At 33.7% G+C, this 6,000-nt stretch overlaps 1 long non-coding RNA gene across 1 annotated transcript; it reads left to right on the top strand.

Moving 5' to 3' along the window:
- The first annotated feature begins 216 nt into the window (after window positions 1-216).
- LOC128282555 (uncharacterized) lies at window positions 217-2,393 on the top strand. Its single transcript, XR_008272857.1, has 2 exons — window positions 217-340; window positions 2,179-2,393. It is a non-coding gene; the product is annotated as an uncharacterized LOC128282555 (long non-coding RNA).
- The last annotated feature ends 3,607 nt before the right edge of the window (window positions 2,394-6,000 follow it).

The raw sequence follows: 6,000 nt of genomic DNA, 5'->3' as shown, positions 1-6,000 counted from the left end.
ACAAAATGTACACTTGATATCCATAATTTATGGTACAAATTGATACAAATTGATAATAGGTTAGGTAAATGTTTCATGATAATGGGTTAGATAAATGTTTCATGATAATGGGTTAGGTAAATGTTTCATGATAATGTGTTAGGTAAATGTTTCATGATAAGAATTTCATGTCTTTTGTATTAAAGAATTAAATGGATGAAATATGAAGTTTTATTAAAAGAAAAAGGGTGAAAAGAACAAAGTTTTGTCCATCTTTGTTCATCATAGCTGAAAGTTAGAGAAGAGAAAGGAGAGGAGAAAACTCTTGAGTATTCGGTCATTAGGAGGAGGAAAATTGAAGGTAAGTTCTTGGTACCTTGCTTCTATTTTGAGGTTCATGAGTTCTTCTTGATTCTAACTTAACTCTTGAAGTATATTTTGATTTTTAGTTGTGTTGTGAGCATTTACTCATGAATTAAAATGAAGGAAATGGTTGTTGTTTCATGTTCTTTTGATGAAAAATGGAAGATAGGTGAAGTTGAGCCAAACAAATGAGCATGCATGTGCCTTAGATGTTAAAGGGAAAAATCATCTAACATGTTGTGCTTTAAAATGATGAAATGGAGATTATACTTAAGTAAAATCATAGATATGTGATGATTGATTGGTGATATACATGTTTAAATAACAAGCATGCAAGTTAGGTGTGAAAGAGTGATTTGGTAATAAATCTGCTTGGGACAGCAGCAGTAATGTGACTTTGGAAAATCACCATAAATTGTGGGAGATGAATTAGAAGCTGAATAAATTATGTAATTAAATCTTATTGAGTCTAGTTTCTAATGAAATAAACAAGAACATATTTTGAATTCTTTACAATGAGAAATTTGATTCGTAATGAAGAGTGGTCAGATTAGTCAAACAGTGAAACATGGGAAATTTTGAGAAAAATCTGGTATTGATTGGATAAACCAAAAATTCTGAAAATTTTATGGATAGAAGATATATGAGTCTATTTTCAGGGAAAATTAACGGAACTTGATTTGGAGTTTCGTAGCTCCAGTTATAAATGATTTAGTGACTGTTGCTCAGGAAGACAGCTTGCAGTGAAATTTTGATTATGTGGTAAACATTGACAAAAATTTGTTAATGAGTTGTTTATTGATTTCTTATAAGCTTACTATGATCTGTAGGTGTGGTTGGCCGAATATTGTAAGGGGTTAATACGTAGTTCGTATTTGAATAGTTAGATTAACGTGTTAGTAATCCAATTGTAGGCAGTTCGTGTGTGGATCTAAATCAAGATATCGTCGCAAACAAGTGTGTAACTAACACCCTCTTTCTTAGTCCGGATCGGCAAAAGTCGAAAAGTCGAAATGCCGAAAACCGGTATTTTGTAGATTTTTGAGTGTGCGAATGCTCGTGAGGTAAATCGATTAATGTTTTGGTAAGCTGCAAAATTTAGACCGTAAAGTGCATGATTTACGTGCCTCGATATTTTTGGGCTTAATGGGCCAAAATTGGAATGATGGGCCAACGGCCCAATTCGGTAAGAACCCTTGGTACGTAATTACATTAGTACGTGAAAAGTAAGAATATGCATGAAAAACCCTAAAATAGATAAATAACTGAAATACATTTAAAAGTGAAAATTTACGGTTTACCCCTAGGTGATAAATTATCAAATACCCCTAGGTTAAATTGACCTAAATGCATATTTGATCGTTGTTATTTATTGCATGCCATGTTGTTATTATCTAATGCATGGGATTGGGATATTGATGGAGGAAGTCTGAAAGTGGCTTGTCCACGATGGAGGCTTTGCCTCAATTTATCGTTAAGCTGAGCAAAGAAGGTCAAGCAATCTGTGGAGTGTTGGGCTAGGTGGGTTGAGCTATTACCCACATGGAGTGTATGGCTGGTACGGGTGGAGTGTAGTGGTTGGTGGGTTGAGTAGTCTCCCAAATGGGCTTGCATATGTTTCTTGATGTTGCATGTATTTTGAAATGGGCCTATGGGCCATCTGTTATCTGAATAAGGGCTAAGGCCTAGTTTATTGTAATCTGAAAAGGGCTCGCCCAAGACCACTGTTATTGAATGGGCTTAGGCCCAATAGGCTTGAGTGACTTGGGCTTTAAATGGGTTTTCCTTACACACTGAGTTTCCCCAAACTCACCCCTTTTATTTTCATCCACGCAGGAAATCCCCAACCATAGTGGGCTTGGAGCTGTGAGGGAATTCGGAGTGGCCACCCGTTCTGAAAGTTTGATTTTCTTCTGGTGAATTGGACATCCTTTTATTTACGTTTGAAGTTTTGGGTTTTTAAATGTAATAAGGCCGCTTAATTATTTTTTATGGTTTTAATATGTATTACTAAGATAGGTAATACTTATTTTAACTGTTGAATTTGGATAGCTTTAGGGCGCGTTTTAAAAAAAAACAGTTGATTTCAAAATAACACGACAACAAGCAAAGCTTCCGCAATGAAAGTATTTTCCAAAATTAATCACTTTTCCTAAAAATGACTTAATCAAATCGGTTTCCTAGAAATATCCATGACGTTAAGGTGTGGCAATGGCGGTATGCATGTCTAGGATTGGATCCGAAGGAGCTTGGTATAGCGATCCGATGGACTCACCACCTCTTTTCCGGTTTCCTACCGGTGCATGACTTCCTTTCACTTTAACCCTTAATGAATTAATCTTTTGAACATCAAGTACGATTTTCCGGACTTAAAATGGAAATTTTTTTACGCTTTGATGTGGCATGCGGATCCTACCATAACTTCGGGCCGGGTTTGGGTGCTACATTTAGTGGTATCGAGCCCGATTACAACAACTCGGCTGTGGAATGGGTTTACAAAAACAAAGATTTTCGAAAGCGAAAATTTTATAAAGAATGCGAAAAACTCGATTTTCAGAATTTAGATCTTTAGAAGGTGGCATTCCGAATCTCCGGCTCAAGTCTGTAAGTATTCTGAATTTTTCTGAATATTTTCCTGAATTATCTGTCTGTACTGAAACCCTATTAGGATACTCTAGATAGAATGATACTAAAACTATAGGAAAATCTGATAAGAGACTGAAACTGTAGCTAAACTTCGATTCTGCGAAAACAAACTTTGAAATTACTGTCTGATTCATAAAACATCTGTAATAAACACTGGAATATTGAATTGATGCATAAAAATTCGTAATCAAGATAAATCGATATGAGTACGAGAGCTACTTAGGGAAGAGGTCGTGGTTGAGGCCGAGGTAGTACAAACTCAGGTAAATTTGGAGTTTGAGTCATTAATGGGGTTGATCAACGAAGGGTGATTGTTCGCAAAGATGGTTAAGACTTCAAAGGAGAGAAGTTATTGGATCAAGGAAGGGATTATGTGTGATGAGGTAGGCATTAAATGTGGATTCGAAAGTTGGAAGAAATTGGATTGGAAGTTGTGAAGGGATTTGAAGGATTGGAAAAAGTAAAGGATGAAGGTTTTCGGGGAGTTCAAGATTCCTAGCGAGAAAGTTTTTAAAAATCGAATTGGTGATGAATTGGAAATTTCAAAGGATGAAGTATAATGGCAAATGAAGGTTTGAAATGGGCTTACAAGGTTGTTTGATGGGGTATAGTGCTATCGTGCATCAAGGGGCTTGCAGGATGAATCGTGTCAATGATTTATTGAAAACCCTAAGATTGAGATTATTCCAGCCAAGGTTATTTCATCGACCTTAAGGATTATTCTGTAGGAGCAATCCAAAGCCATTGGTTGGGGATATCCAAGTTTTATGCCATGGACTAAGACGTTCGATGCTTATGGATGAGATCGTGTCCAGCATTTTGGATCTCAGATCGTTTTAACTTTGAGGTTATAACGATATACAATGGCATTCAAAAGGAAATTAAGAAAGAAGTTTTAAATTAAGAAGTAATTTTGGAGAAGAACTTTAACAAGTTCTGAAGGATTTGTGGACGAAATTGAAGGGTTTGAGTGAAGCCCCAAGGTTGGTTGTCGAATTTGGAATTTCTAGAGGCTACTCGAAGTTTTAAAAGTTTTCCGTGAGAATTTAAAATTCTAAGAAGGGTACATTTTAAAAAATAAGGAAAGAAGCTTTTGAATTAAGAAGTTCGATAAGCCTTGTAAGCAAGATGAAGGATTTTAATTGTGTAACAACCAGGGGTTATGTGTATGAAAGTACAGTGGTTCATATGATGGTAAAGCAAGAGGGTAACGTTTTGATAATTTGAGTTGGCAGGGATATTTGACTATATTGAGTTACTGTATTGAAGTTATTTTGCATTAAATTAAGGTATTATGAGTGGAGCCGAACTAAGAAAGATGTCGAGTAGTTAATTTAAGGAATGATATACAAGAAGGTAAGTAGCCGATCTCATGAAGGCAATGTGACCGATGCTTAGTTTGCCAATTAGTGAATGGAATTTTTGAATTAAGAAGGATTTTCGATTAGGAAATTGAGTGATTTGGAATTAACAAGTTAAGGAAGAAACTTTGGTGGAAGAGAGTTCAAGAAGAAACTCATTGTTGTGGAAATCGAGAAATCTCAAATGTGATGAACCAATTTAGGGAAATTTTTGAATGTTGGATAGGTTATAATTTTGGGAAAAATTAGGAAAAGTTTAGTTAAATTTGGGCCAAACAAAGTAAATATGAAACCAATTGTGAAATGTTAAATGTAAAGGGTAAATTAAAGGCAATAAATGAGTCAAAATTTAAGGAAATTGCAAAAAATAATTAATGAATGGCAGATTTGTGAAAACATGTACATTGAGGAAACTTGGTTAATTGAAAAATTGAATTGATTATAAATTATTTAAAATGTTAGAAATGATTATGGTTATTTGAAATGTTAAGGAAATTGATTTCATTTTTTAGAATTAAATATGAAATATATTTTTAGAAAAGAATAAAAGTTGTATTAGTTATAAAATGAAAAGTTGAGAAAGAAAAGTGAATTTATATTGTAAATTAGAGAGAAAGTGAGGAAAGTTTGGTACTTGTATTTGAGGGAATTTGTTGTAACTTATTCTAATAATTTTGAGTTTTTAGTTGTTTGTGATTAATCAATTAAATGATTGATTTGTTGTTTGTTTTATGAAAATGGAAGGAAGGTGAATTTAAATTAATAAATGAAATTTAAGTTAGAAATATCTACATGTTGTGCTTAAATGGAATGGAGATAACAAGCAAATTGTTAAATGTTGAGGTGATATACATAAGTAAATAAAAGCATGAATAGATATGATAATGTTTAAAAATCAGCTGAAGCAGGTGTAAATTTGGAAATACTTTGGGAGAGATAAATGATATTATCTTAAATTTTGATCATTTTAATGAATAAAAGAATAGTTATTTTATGAATATAAATGAACATGTGATTTCAATAAGTTATCGAAGAAGGTGTCAGATTGTCACGTGGGACTTTAATGGATGTGTCATGAATTTGTGAAGTATGTCTATTTTCGATGGATTATGGGTGTACTCATTTAAGTAGGCTGTTGAAGAGCTGCAATTAATGTGCTTGCAATGTGAGTTGCTTATGTTTTTACAGATTATTATTAGGATCCATGTAGTAGAAACGTGACTGAGTGTTTATATCAGTATTTTATGGCGCAATATATAAGTATTAGATATAATGCTGATATGTAGTTGTACAATTCATCAGATCGCCTATGTATCAAAATAATCCAAGCAATCAACTTGATCATGCGTAAGAAGATATGCAGAACAAGTATTAATCATATAATTTTCCCATTTTCATACCAGTTATGACTAACATTGTTTGTTTGTTATTATGCTGATGATATTGGGACTAGTGGTTGCCGCTACTCATGTAACAGCACTATATGTCTATACTGAGTGGTGAGTGTAGTTTTTATATCATCTTGCATACATAGTATTGAAATGCTACTTATATAGCTACAGTATCTGAACTACATACTACACAATACAGATGTTTAATTTCGATCATACTATTACACCAACCAAGTGCTTGTTAATAGGCCACGAGTGAT

The sequence above is a fragment of the Gossypium arboreum genome, chromosome 10 (genome assembly GCF_025698485.1).
Source record: "Gossypium arboreum isolate Shixiya-1 chromosome 10, ASM2569848v2, whole genome shotgun sequence".
Lineage (NCBI taxonomy): Eukaryota > Viridiplantae > Streptophyta > Magnoliopsida > Malvales > Malvaceae > Gossypium > Gossypium arboreum.
The sequence above is the reverse complement of the archived record's forward strand: the minus strand, read 5'-3'. Positions and strand labels throughout refer to the sequence as shown.